Consider the following 14,013-nt stretch of genomic DNA (forward strand, 5'->3'; position numbering starts at 1 on the left):
AGTTTTTGTCCTGCCATGCAAGCCACCTCTTTTTAAAGCTGTATTTCCCCATCTCGCTTTGCAAAAACAATAAATACATTCTTTCACACCAGGAGTTAAGAAGTATATTAGTTGTAGTCAGGAGTTCCTTTCTCGGTATCCTGGATATGAGCTCATGCCATATCGACAACCAACAATAGCTATTGTTCCTGGAGTTTTAAGGAAGTTTCTGTACCCTGTTTCCTGAACATGGTATGTAAACTAATACACACAAAAAAGGTGTTTCATATTATTCCAGGTACATTGGGCCCCCTCCATGTCAGCCTGTTAGCAATCTTTTTCCCAGAGTTGGAAGAGTGAACGCATACTTGTGTTTGTCCATTTGTGAATGAAAAGAGTTACTTACATTGCAAATGGTACGGAAACAGAACTGAAAGAAACACAGAAATGTGTTTTGTTTAGAAAGAGCACTTTCTAGCTGTTTGCTGTTAAACCTGCCTGCCCTGATGGGTTAGTTCCTCAGATACCTCTGTTAATTAGTTAGCAGTTAGTTCCTTGAGGTACTTCTGTGGTATAGCTGATTAAGAAGGCTATAAACCTCCACACTCATACACACCAGAAGGGATGACACTTGCTATCACATCGCAGCAAAAAAGGTGCTGACTGAACTGAGTGACTGAGCCACAGGTCATTTCTCCACCAAAATCTTAGGCTTAATATTCAGATATATATAGATATACATTCAATGTATGTATGCCTTTTTTCGCATAAGATTTACAATTGTGCTGAAAAGACAGGGGTGAACATCTTCAGGGTGCACAAAACACATGTACCTCCTCAGAATGCAAAGCCAGAACAATCCAATGTGACCAAAGAGGGCAGACCTGTCTTGCAATATTGTCTCTTGCAATACTACTGCCTTGGAATATAACTTATTTCTGCCAGTGAAGGCAAAATCTGTTGGACTTTTCCTCACTGTCACACAGGCTTCTCTTCATCTTCTGGAGGAGGGATGAGATGAACCACTTGCACCAGTGTATCTGCAAGTAGTTGGTGTTACTGTCATTTATTTACAGTCTCAAAACGGTAGCCAGTCCTTAGGCCAAGCAACGTAGGGGTATTTCTGTGGGTTGTGGTGAATGCTGGTAGTCTCAGATCAGGTCTGGCAGGGTTTATGAGATGTAAAGCTATGCAGGCTGCTGTGTGCAGTTCCAAAACCACGGTCCCTTCTGTGCAGTGGCTCAGCCATACATTCAAGAGTTAGCTGCACCTGAGTTACAGACTCACGGGGGATGAGGTTGGCAGGGACCTCAGGGTCCACCTGGTCCAACCCCTGCTCAAGCAGGGCCACCCAGAGCAGGTTGCCCAGGACCACATCCAGGCAGCTTCTGAAAATCTCCAAGAAGGGATAGTCCACAGCCTCTCTGGGCAGCCTTTGGCTGTGCTCAGCAGCCCGCACAGTAAGAAAGGGTTTCTTATGTTTAAGTGGCATTTCCCATGTTTCAGTTCATGCTCGTTGCCTTTTGTCCTGTCTCTGGGCACACATGGAAAGAGTATTTCCAGTTTGCTAAAGGAAAAAAACACGCTGATTTCACTACAACACACCCACATATTGCCCAGCTGCCCACTGGAGCTCTGCCCCTTCGTCCTTGTATGAAATGCCACAGAGACATCCAGTAGAAAAGCACTTCACATCCCAAAGACTTTATCTTTGTCCTGGTTATGGTGCTTCTGGAGCACCACAGTGAGAACAGCTTATGGGAAAGAGAATAGGCAAAAGTCTGACAGATTGAGGCTGAGCAGAACATCACAGATGTGAGTCCCTGCCAGTGATATTCCTGTCTTTACTTCAGGGAAGTTCACCCAGACCCCTCCCCTCTCAGGTACCAGTTATCATGATAACCCCCACCCCTCAAGGCTCCTGGTTTAATCACTGCTACATTTACAATGCAGTGCCCTAGGAAAGGAAACTGTTTTCTGGTGAGGATTGATGACCGTGGTCTGAACCTTGAAATGGGACAAGAAATAAAGACACGATAAAGACATTAACAATGTATGGTTTAATATATCAAGGCTGGGCAAGCCAATTAGACTGAATAGAAAGTAAGCTAAATCTTTTCCCACAACTGTAATCCTTTCTGTAGGATTTGAAAGAGAATAAAAAGCTGCGACTGCTTTAAAAGTTACTTTCATGGTCATTTTTACATTTTTGTATTAATACTCATGTTCCTGCCAGGAGCACAAATGAAAGTGCTGAAACACCCCACAGCCTTTCCTGTGAGATTTACAGACTAATTTTACAGATCTAACAAGTTTGAATTATTGGGATAGGATTCAAATACGCTTCTAAACTTGAGAGTATCTCTCTGAATCCAACATGAGATCTTACTATTTGCATTTCCCTCAGTCCTATGGGAGCCACAGTATATTGTTTTTACTACATGTCCTGTTTAAGGGTTTAATGTTGGCTCTTAGATCTTTTACTTCCAGACAATATGTCCAATTACTAACAGTGTCCAATTGACTCCTATGACTGCAGCTATGCTCAGAGCAAGAAACTGTAAAATGAACTGGGAAGAGCAGAGTGAGGACAGGCAGACATACACACATCCCAGTCAAGTCCAGAACTGTTTGTCTATACTCCAGCTTCACTTCCATTTAAGATCTCAAAGAACTTACATAATAGTCCACTGGTAAGAAAAACTGAGGAATGAAAAGGAACAAAGGTTCTGAAGGGCAGAGGAGTCCAGGAAGGCTGGGCGCTCCTCAAGAAGGAAATCGTGATGGCACAGGAGCGGTCCGTCCCCACGTGCCCAAAGATGAGCCGGCGTGGAAGAAGACCGGCCTGGCTCAACAGAGAGTTGCGGCTGGAGCTTAGCAGAAAAAAGAGGGTTTATAATCTTTGGAAAAAAGGGCGGGCCACTGAGGAGGACTACAAGGATGTAGCGAGGCTGTGCAGGGAGAAAATTAGAAAGGCCAAAGCTCATCTGGAGCTCAATCTGGCTACTGCCGTTAAAGACAACAAAAAATCCTTTTACAAATACATCAACGCGAAACGGAGGACTAGGGAGAATCTCCATCCTCTACTGGATGCGAGGGGAAACCTAGTTACTAAGGATGAGGAAAAGGCTGAGGTGCTTAATGCCGCCTTTGCCTCAGTCTTTAGCGGCAATACCGGTTGTTCTCCGGACACCCAGTGCCCTGAGCTGGTGGAAGGGGATGGGGAGCAGGATGTGGCCTTCGCTATCCATGAGGAAATGGTTGGCGACCTGCTACGGAGCTTGGATGTGCGCAAGTCGATGGGGCCTGATGGGATCCACCCGAGGGTACTGCGAGAACTGGCGGAGGAGCTGGCCGAGCCGCTTTCCATCATTTATCGGCAGTCCTGGCTATCGGGGGAGGTCCCGGTTGACTGGCGGCTAGCCAATGTGACGCCCATCTATAAGAAGGGCCGGAGGGCAGACCCGGGGAACTATAGGCCTGTCAGTTTGACCTCAGTGCCGGGGAAGCTCATGGAGCAGATTATCTTGAGGGTCATCACGCGGCACTTGCAGGGCAAGCAGGCGATCAGGCCCAGTCAGCATGGGTTTATGAAAGGCAGGTCCTGCTTGACGAACCTGATCTCCTTCTATGACCAAGTGACGCGCTTGGTGGATGAGGGAAAGGCTGTGGACGTGGTCTACCTTGACCTAAGTAAGGCTTTTGACACCGTTCCCCACAACATTCTCCTCAAGAAACTGGCTGCTCGTGGCTTGGACTGGCATATGCTTCGCTGGGTTAGAAACTGGCTGGATGGCCGGGCCCAGAGAGTTGTGGTGAATGGAGTCAAATCTGGTTGGAGGCCGGTCACTAGTGGAGTCCCCCAGGGCTCGGTACTGGGGCCGGTCCTCTTTAATATCTTTATCGATGATCTGGATGAGGGCGTCCAGTGCACCCTCAGTAAGTTTGCAGATGACACCAAGCTAAGTACGTGTGTCGATCTGCTCGAGGGCAGGAAGGCTCTGCAGGAGGATCTGGATAGGCTGGAGCGATGGGCTGAGGTCAACTGCATGAAGTTCAACAAGGCCAAGTGCCGGGTCCTGCACCTGGGCTGCAACAACCCCAAGCAGAGCTACAGGCTGGGAGATGAGTGGCTGGAAAGCTGCCTGGCCGAGAAGGACCTGGGAGTATTGGTGGATAGTCGGCTGAATATGAGCCAGCAGTGTGCTCAGGTGGCCAAGAAGGCCAACAGCATCCTGGCCTGTATAAGAAGCAGTGTGGCCAGCAGGTCGAGGGAAGTGATTGTGCCCCTGTACTCGGCTCTGGTGAGGCCGCACCTCGAGTACTGTGTTCAGTTTTGGGCCCCTCGCTACAGGAAGGACATGGACGTGCTCGAGCGAGTCCAGAGAAGGGCGACCAAGCTGGTGAGGGGTCTGGAGAACAAGTCTTACGAGGAGCGGCTGAGGGAGCTGGGCTTGTTCAGCCTGGAGAAGAGGAGGCTCAGGGGCGACCTCATCGCTCTCTACAGTTACCTGAAAGGAGGCTGTAGAGAGGTGGGGGTTGGTCTATTCTCCCACGTGCCTAGTGACAGGACGAGGGGGAATGGGCTAAAGTTGCGACAGGGGAGTTTTAGGTTGGATGTTAGGAAGTACTTCTTTACCGAAAGGGTTATTAAGCATTGGAACAGGCTGCCCAGGGAGGTGGTGGAGTCACCATCCCTGGAGGTCTTTAAAAGACGTTTAGATGTAGAGCTTAGGGATATGGTTTAGTGGAGTACTTAGTGTTAGGTCGGAGGTTGGACTCGATGATCTTGAGGTCTCTTCCAACCTAGAGAAATCTGTGAATCTGTGAATCTGTGAATCTGTAAAGGGAGAATCAAACAGCAAGATCAGTCCGTGCCTCACCACCAGCAGCTTCTTCAGTCCTGTAACACAGGTTCCCTCTCAAACACTGGTGCTGGAAGCACTACGGTTAGGACTGCAGTCCCTAGAACAGTCCAGGGAAGAGATTTTAACCTAAAAGAAATGACTCTCCTCAGTGTCAAAATTATGCCAAGGATATGCCTATTCCTCCTACAAAGCTGGAAGAAGAAAAAAGGCCACTTAAAGTCCCCTCTTCACTTGAACTGAACTTTTTAGTTCATCCATATATAGAGCTGAATTTCAAATGAACCATTTAATCGTCCATTTTCTCATTCCACCTAAAAGTGTAAGGAAAAAATCATCAGTATTAATAATCAAAATCTACACAAAGAGAAAGTTTAATATGTGTACATGAATTGTGCCCTTGCAGACAAGGTTGCTGCTATCAATTGCTCCCTGGCAATGAAAGACAAATTAATCTTCTGATCATCATCAGTTATGATTTTACTCTATGCCTGACACAAATTCTGTTCCCCAAGTCAGTGGGAAACTGATCCTGCAAATGTTTTTGAACACTTTAAATTTTGTGTTCTAAATTTTGGATGTTCAATAAAACACCCTAAACATATTTTACTTAATCCCCACAAGTCCATTATTTGAGACTAACTTTAATGGGGTAGGTTTAGAGTATCTGCAAATGTGGGTGTTTGATCTATTAGTGTGTGTATTTGAAAAAAATATATAAATATATATATTTCTCAAGTATAAATGATGAAATCAAAGAAAATATTTTTAAAATCTTAGAAATGTAAACAAAAATATTATTTCTCATTTTTCTTACTGCATCCTTTTCATTGCAGGCTTTAAGTAACAAAAAAACTTAAAATTGTATCTCTTTTTTGTCATTAGCAGAGAAAAAGAAAGACAGAAAGACAGAAAGAAAGACAGGAAGGAAGGAAGGAAGGAAGGAAGGAAGGAAGGAAGGAAGGAAGGAAGGAAGGAAGGAAGGAAGGAAGGAAGGAAGGAAGGAAGGAAGAAAGGAAGGAAGGAAGGAAGGAAGGAAGGAAGGAAGGAAGGAAGGAAGGAAGGAAGAAAGAAAGAAAGAAAGAAAGAAAGAAAGAAAGAAAGAAAGAAAGAAAGAAAGAAAGAAAGAAAGAAAGAAAGAAAGAAAGAAAGAAAGAAAGTCTTTTGGGGACCTAAAGTTAGAAACCGTATTTTTACATAGACTTTGAAAAGCAACATCTGAAAATACTCCAAAGGAAAAAGGTTAATGAATAAGTGACTTCTCCAGTTTTGCTGTACTTCTGCAAGCCTCATCACCATGCATACACTCAAAAACACACACACGTGCGTGCGTGCACACACACACACACGGAGTTTAAGGACTGACTGGCAGCTGAAAGAAGGTTTTCCATACAAGCAACATGATAATAAAACCTACAGAAGACTGCAAGTGAATTAGAGCTTTGGCTTAGAAAGGCATTTTAAAATACTTTCCATGCAGCTATTAATATTATATTAAAAAAATACAGTTTTAGCTCAAATTCCCATGTTTCAAAGCTCACACAGCTCTAACACTGAGGTTATCTTGTTTGGCATGAGAACAGCTCATGTCTACATTAAAGCTGGAAGCTTAGAAGTGACATAAACAGGCCTTTTTCTATAAAGATAAAAGGCTAAGCTTTAAAGAATTTTATATTTATAGATAAACGTTTCCATAGTAATCATTACAGTGAAACTTGCTGGTGTCAGCAATCCTTTGCATACAAAAATGGCTTATATTCAAATTAGCAGGAATCACAGCATCAGATCCCAGCTTCTACCTGAAAGAAGGGCTTTCAGGAAAAGTCTGAATGGGGAGCTCTGGGTGAGCTATTGCCCTCATTTTGATCACATCTTTGCTCCTTTCTGCCCTATGTGCGAACAATAAAACAGGAAGCACGTTGCAGGAGAAAACTCTGCAGTGACAAAAAAACCAGTTTAGGTGGCCCAGGTGTTCTTCTCAATCTCTAATTTGTAACCCTCAATGATAGAAATATAGACAAAGGAAAAGACAGGCAAGAGGTGGAAAACTGGGGCAGATGCCAGAGGTTTTCCCTCCACCTATTCCCTGCAACTTGGATTCTTTTATGATATGGTACAAATTCAATCCCCACTTTGGGAAGTTGTCCATTTTTTGATACTTAAGGCAAAATCTTTTTCCTATAGAGCTTGGAGGACCAGGATTCCCCACCTACTCAGCAGAAGTCTGTCTGAGTACTGACCCACTGACATGCCTTGCCAGATCAGGGCTGCCTTCTTGTTATATCCCCTGTAACAGGCAGACTAGTATTTAAAATGATGGAAGTTATTTTAAACAATGAGGCTACAGTAATCATGTAAGATAAGACTCAAACTGCACGTTTCTGGAGATTTCTACAGTGCCCTGAAGTCAATTAGGTTTTAATTAAAAAAAAAAAAAAAAAAGTGACGTGAAGGCTTTCAGCCTATGAACTTTTAAAGCACCGCTAGTTAATTAAACAAAGGAAGGAAAACATCACACTCCCTTTTTTACAGGTGGCAAGATGAAGGATAAAAGAGGTGAAGTGACTTACTCAGAGACAACGTGGTAAGTCAGTAGTGCCTGGCACAGAACCAAGCCTCCTCACTCTGAGATTACATCCTACTCACTCCTTGAAGTCCTGAAGAAGGGAAAAGAAAAAGAGCTAAGAGAGCTGTTCTAGCTTTGAAATGAGAATGCTGTGTGTGAGCCCACAAGCGTACGAACATATGCCATGAGAGAGATGCAAGTAATACTCCCTGATCAGCAATAAGAAAAACTTCCCTCCTCCACCTTTATCTTTAAAAAAAAAAAATATAAGGCAAAAAAGGGTGGGGGAGGGGAGGAGTCGGAGTGGTGTGCAGTTAATATAATTTAATATACAAATGTTTCCATTGTAATCAGTGCACTAATACCTGTCACTGTCAGCACCTCTTTCCAGAGAAGGCTCTCTGTTTCTTTTGGCAGCCAGGGCTCTGACACTCACAAGAGATTACTTTCATAAGGTGCTCCATACGCACATTCAATACCCATTTTTACCCAGGCTTTTACGATATCTTTGGAGACATATATCCAGTTGTTTGGCTCCAGTAAAGCTACCAAAGCCTGGGACTCAGCTGGCAGGAGAGCAGCCTCCAATAAATAACGGAGCTCTTTTGGCCAGGGAGATGTTTGCATTAACACCTACCAGAAGGGAGTGAACGGGGCCGGGAAGAGCAGCCGGGCTTCAAAGAGGTTGCCACTGTCAAGTGTGGGCCCCGCAGCTGGCCCGATGCCGCCGGGGCGTGGTGGGCACTGTGGGAACACTGACTGCCTCTGCTGCTGCGTGCTGGGCAGGAGGGCTCAGCTCGTGGCTGTCCCTCCTGCTCGGGTGCTGCCACCGAGCCTCGCAGGCTGTGCTGCTAAGCAGAGCATGCGGCGGGAGACACCCAAAGAAAGAGCAGGACCTGCGCTCTGCCAGCCGGTGCTTTCGCACCATGGGTGTGTGGTGCAGCAGTGGCCCCCCAGCCCTTTGCTGCAGGAAAAAGTGCTCAGCCAAATTCTGTCTTTAAAAAATACCAGGTCCCGCATGTTGTGCTGCCTCACCTGCAGGAATGTCTCTTTTAACACAGTTCTGTCCAAATCTGTATTGGTACACAGGCTCTTTGTGATCTGGCTTAGATTTTTATCCTAGTTAGAAGTGTCTTATTGGAGATACGCATAGCAAGCTGCCCAGAAAACCGCTACACCCAACCAAATACAATTTTTTCCTACAAGATGTTCAGCAGCAAAGCCTGAAGCCTTCTTATCTCCCCTGCGTAACCGAGGATCAAAACACCAGAGAGGCTGTGCAGTCTTACAGTATGGCAGCGCAGCCTTAGCACTTACAAATGATTTGATGTGAGCCAGATCTAGGGAAGTGGATCCCTAGGGGGGCTTTGGATCCAGCTCTAACAATAACTCCTAGCTCCAACACTGGACAGCTACACTATTGTATTTTTTGCATCTCTGCAGCACATGCCATACCAGCATGGAAAGTTTTACAGATATCAGTCACGACTTGCAGGCTTCTAGTGAGGAGGAAAACTGGACATAGAGGGAATAGATGCTACAGCAGATCTCTTGCTGTATGCTGCTCAGGAGATTATAAAGAGAAATCTGGGAATTCTCAGTCTTTGCTGTACTCCCACTCCTACAGTGGGCATCAAAGCAGATCTCTCTGAATCCATTCCCCCATAACACGCATTCCGGGAACTACCTACCTTTCTGGCTCTGTCTATGGGTATGTTGTCTGTGCAAACCAACGGCTTCCAAACACCACAGATGCAACTTCATACCACCTCTGTGAATATATGCACATTCATACATAATTTAAAAAAATAGATCCCTGTTAGCCAGCCATTATTTATCACACATTTATTATTTTCAGGGTCTGACAGACCACCGTTTCCCCTCACTTGATATGAAAATGAAATAAAGGCAATGTCTTGCCCTGTTTGTTGGCAAATCATGATTTTTGCATTGTTGTGATAGTTCTCTGCGTGTGAATGTGCATGTGTGTGTCAGAGGGACATAACTCTGGAGAAGAACATGCACTTTAGTTAAATACCCTGAGATTCCACTCTAATCTCTTGTTATTGTGATTTTTATGAAATGGATTCTGCTCTGAAATTTTCCATGTGTGGTCTCAGTGGAAGGTATCTTAGAGGAAGTTTGAGCTAAAGTCTATGTAGCCATTTTATGTTGCAAGAGTAGGATGGAGAACACTTTTGCTGTAAGTTTCAAATGTCATTTTCTAAAAAATGGCTGAAATTAGAAACTTCAGACTCTGTTTCCTTCAGTTTTTATAGCCCCTGTTGAAAAAACAAAGTCTGAGGCACACTGGCCAAGAGGTTCTTAAATAGACACTTTTGCAGATGCCTGTTATAAAAAATAAAAAATGCCATCCACATTCCAGAATATTTCAGGACTCTTGGACAACATTGCATTGGAGTTAAATGGACTCATTTCACCACTGTTTTGTGATGGAGCACTGCATAATTAGGGACAGGATAACGAAATGCTTGCCTGCTCTGAAATGCCATCTTAAATGATTTGAATAATAGGTGAGCCAATATATAACTTCACACAGCACTTCATAGTGGCAGAAATGCCAAGAGTATCCCACTCAACTATAGGGAAAGATGCAGTTCCCCCTTATGTTCTTTCTATTTCTTGATTTTTTCCAGCTTCTTTTTTTCCCTCCCCATGAATTGCCTGTCGCCCCCACCAGCCTCCTTCACCTTCCCACACAGATCCTTTTTTGTAAGCAACCGTGGAATGCTCCAGCTACGTTTTAAGCTAATGCAGTGTGATAGAGGGAGAGGCAACATCAGGGAGTCAGAAATCTGAAAAGTTAAGGGGCTGAGTCTCTGGCTTCAGTTCAATCAATAATCACTGTGTATCTGGCCCCATGTTACTCCTGCACAGTTAACTCAGCCACACTGCACTTACCTTGTCTTTTACATTAATTTACAGAAAGTAAACCCACAGTTTGCAACACTAAGTCCTGATCATACACGATGGTGAAAAAAAACGTTATATGCATGACAGTATAGCCAGAGAATTATTCAGTACATTGAGGCCCAAATAGATCCTGGGTTACAAAGTTTTAGTTTGCAATGCATTTTGGGACAGCTAAAAGTTACAGTAGGAACCTTTTTCCCCTCATATCACAGCTTTGGTCTCTGCTGGGAAGAAAATACCTATAGCCAATACAGTTGAAAATTAGGCATATAATACCAAAACGAAAAGTGGCTGAGTGAGGCTGAGATTCTTCATTTGTTCTGAGAAACCAACTACTTAGACAAGGGCTGGTTGCTGCCTTCATACCAGTTGGTGTAACTGTGTAGTAATTTCAGCTGCAAAAAAAGTACTGTTCTCCCTCCCCAGATAAGCTACGACCCATACAATGGGCGCAAGTACTCTGATACAGAGGCGCTTTATGCTGCTCCAGGTTGTGTCCCATCCTCATGAAGCAGGATGCAGCAGTATGGACAGTGCTGGCACGCTCAAGGTGTGGGCTTCCCATGGATCCCTCCACCTTTCTTTATTTCACTAATCTAACTGGCAACCACTCTAAATCCATACCAGGGCTAAAAATAAAGCAATACAGCTATTTGTAGCCAGAAGAAGCTGACTGAGTTTCAAAATACACCACTCTCTCCGGAAGGTTCCCCGTAGGCTGTAGGTACCACCCCACACCATGACAGCAAGCTGACAGTGAGTCAGCAAGGCTGACCCCATTTCTCCCACCCTGCGGCAGCTCCCTGCCCCCTCACTGTAACATAAGACAGCCACAGCGGCAGCCCCTGGCTGCCTGCAGCCCCTGGCAGGTGCCACCAGCCCTCCTGTGAGGCTGGGCAGCCCCTGAGCTGTGGGATCGGGTCCAATGTGGACACCAGAGCCACCCCTTTCAGCACAGCCTGCCATCGGCCTCACCCTGCCTCAGCAAGAGCTCTGCACTCCCAGGGCTGCCAAGGCTTGGTTCACTCACGATGCTGTTGAACGAAAGCCTGGTTCAGGCTATCTAAGCTTGTCTGGATTCATTATCACTTCACAGCACCGACGGGTGGGAGAGCTTCAGTTAGCTGACATTTCTAGTATGTTAAATTGCATACATACCCAGTGTTAACCTTGATGGCTAATGTGGTCCACACTGGTAACTCTACTTTCTCTTCTACCAACTACAAGCAAAAAGCTACCAAAGCTTTACAAGTATAATCCAAAAGCAGGCTGGAGATTTCCCAATTCTAGTCTGAAGTACTGAAAAAGAAGACACATGCACACATACATGTACATGCGTATATCTTGGTTCTGACTTTCACTTCTTTGTTTCCTCCTTTGCCTTTCTCTACAACAAGTCTACCACAAATCCAAAGGAAGAGGTATGGTTCACCCGACTTTCCACATTCTCATGAGATTGCCAGCACTTTGGAGTCAGATGGCTACTTTTACCCATCTCAACAAATATTCTAATGGCCTTTCATCTGAATTTGTTCCTCATTAAATGGCCCTGTACACATTTCAAAATCATGCAGGGAAAGGTACAGCAAAGGAAAACAAGCAGAGAAGTTTATGACTACTGACCAGACCAAAAGCATTTTTTTTCAGCTAATTTTACATTCAAAACATTTTATTCTACCTGAAAAAACCCTGCCTTCATTTTGTTGAGATAATTACTTTAAAGTTATATGTAAGCAAAATTTAACAAAACAAAGCAAAGCATTTCAAATAAAAATGTCAAAACGTTTCTTTTTGAATTTCATAATCTCATTTTTTTTGACAGATTTGTGAATTTGTCTCTTCTGGGGCTAAATATACAGAGCTAGTAAGAAATTTCACTGCAAAAATTCTGCCGAGCTCTGAAGAGACATGTTGCATTTGCCTGCATTTTTGCATGGGAAGAGAGGACATTTAACAAGCTAGGACAATGCACAGAGCTGCCAGTGCTGCCCCTCTTGATTGCCAGTGCTGGCTACTGTCTGCTGCCTGCCTGGAATCGTTTTGCTGTTGGATTGTATGATCTCTTAGCATCATTGCCAGGGTCCCCAGGGCTTGGGGGTCTAGAGTTCAGTGCAGGCACGAAACATTGTTCATACACAGTTTGCACCACTCAGTAGCAGCAGCAGCATTCATGCAGAAAAGTAAAACGTTTACAGATTGAGTAACAATCTAGCAAATTCCCATTAGTTTCATTTCCCTCCCCCCTCCCCAAATAAATTAAACCAAACAAAAACTGCTATTGATCACCATGTGTTCAGAGTCATAGGCCACTTTCTCAGCTGGGCTGCAGCAAAGATTTCCTGGCTCTCAGTGTAATGATGTTGATTTATACAAGTGAGGCACATGGCCCGCAGTTTATGTTACATATCCATAATCCCATATAGTCTTAATTTTGCTTTTCAAAGCCTACAGAAATCCACAAATTAACACCCTTTAGCGTTATTCACTTTGGTTTTGTCAGTTTTTCTGCAGTAATCGATTAACAGTTATTTTCGAGTTAGGGTTTATCTCTTGTTGGCGGGTATATTTATGACACATGGTTACACCTACTAGAATACATTAAAAGTCTTTTGAGCAACTTGGAACTACAAAGGCAAACTAGTGCATTGCAGTTGCTCTAATCTTTGATGTCAGTAGAAGACTGCATTTACCAAAATCAAGCAAGAGAGTTCTGTTTTCTGCGATTAAAGCAATCCAGGATAAACTTTTAAAGAAGCTGAGCCAACACAAGTAGCTTTAAAGTATACTTTTGAAACGTTCAGCAGTATTAGAAGAGTGGCATGCATAAAACTTTTACCTGTGTATCTCCCCTCATTTAACTCCTTTTTTTGAAAGAGTGTGAGTGCTGTTTCTTGTATAACATCTGGTTGAATGAAGGAGAAACAGAGCCTGAACTGTGTGCTCTGGGCACAAGAATCTGATGCAACTCACTTTCATCTTGTTGTAGCTTATCTGGTAGGCAGGCCTATTGGAAGCCTGAATTCCTAAGGATAAGTTATATTATAACAGCATGTGACTGCATTCAGCCATCTCACCAGTGATGAATTTGCCTTTCCTTTCAGAGTTTTACTTGCTTTTAAACAAAAACTTTCTCAAATGGAATTAGCCTGTCCGTGTAATCATTACCATAGTGAGCCATGATTTGAAAAAATGATACAAATATGGAAGATGCAGACCCACAGTCCAACCTGCATGTTATACTAGGCAAACGTGAATGTATTCACACATGCACATACATAAGACATACATGACCCAAGTGATGTTATCTTTAAAGGCACAGGGTTGTGACTCAGGAAAAGATAATTTTATTCCCAGTCTCCCTACTAAATTCTTCTGTGACTTGAGATAACACATGTAATAGCTGAGTCTCTCATTCACTTATGTAGACAAAACACTCCTTTGGGGGCAAGGACTGTCTTCACTGTGTGCTTGTATATTGCCTAATAAAATAGCTCTGATGCAAAATGCAATTTTTTCATATTACAATAAGGTATTGACAGCTCTTTTCTTGATATGAAACATGGATCACAATGAGGGCAGTGAGGGCACATACTATAATTAAGGAAAAAAATGTTTCTAGTTTCATTTTCTCCTGCTGTAATAAATACTGCAAACACTAGTCTTCCAGTA

The 14,013-nt window shown here is 43.8% G+C and overlaps 1 long non-coding RNA gene across 2 annotated transcripts; it reads right to left on the reverse strand.

Annotated features, from left to right (window-relative positions):
• Positions 1-5,025: 5,025 nt before the first annotated feature.
• On the reverse strand, positions 5,026-13,289 carry LOC308183448. Of its 2 annotated transcripts, XR_013942444.1 has the most exons (4): positions 13,181-13,289; positions 9,102-9,181; positions 7,415-7,501; positions 5,026-5,158 (listed from the first exon to the last, which is right to left on the reverse strand). It is a non-coding gene; the product is annotated as an uncharacterized lncRNA (long non-coding RNA). The 2 variants fall into 2 exon arrangements; XR_013942445.1 differs by lacking the exon at positions 13,181-13,289 and having other exon boundaries at positions 9,102-10,553.
• Between the last annotated feature and the right edge of the window lie 724 nt (positions 13,290-14,013).

The sequence above is a fragment of the Anser brachyrhynchus genome (genome assembly GCF_964034855.1).
Source record: "Anser brachyrhynchus genome assembly, chromosome: 1".
In the NCBI taxonomy this organism is placed as follows: Eukaryota; Metazoa; Chordata; class Aves; order Anseriformes; family Anatidae; genus Anser; species Anser brachyrhynchus.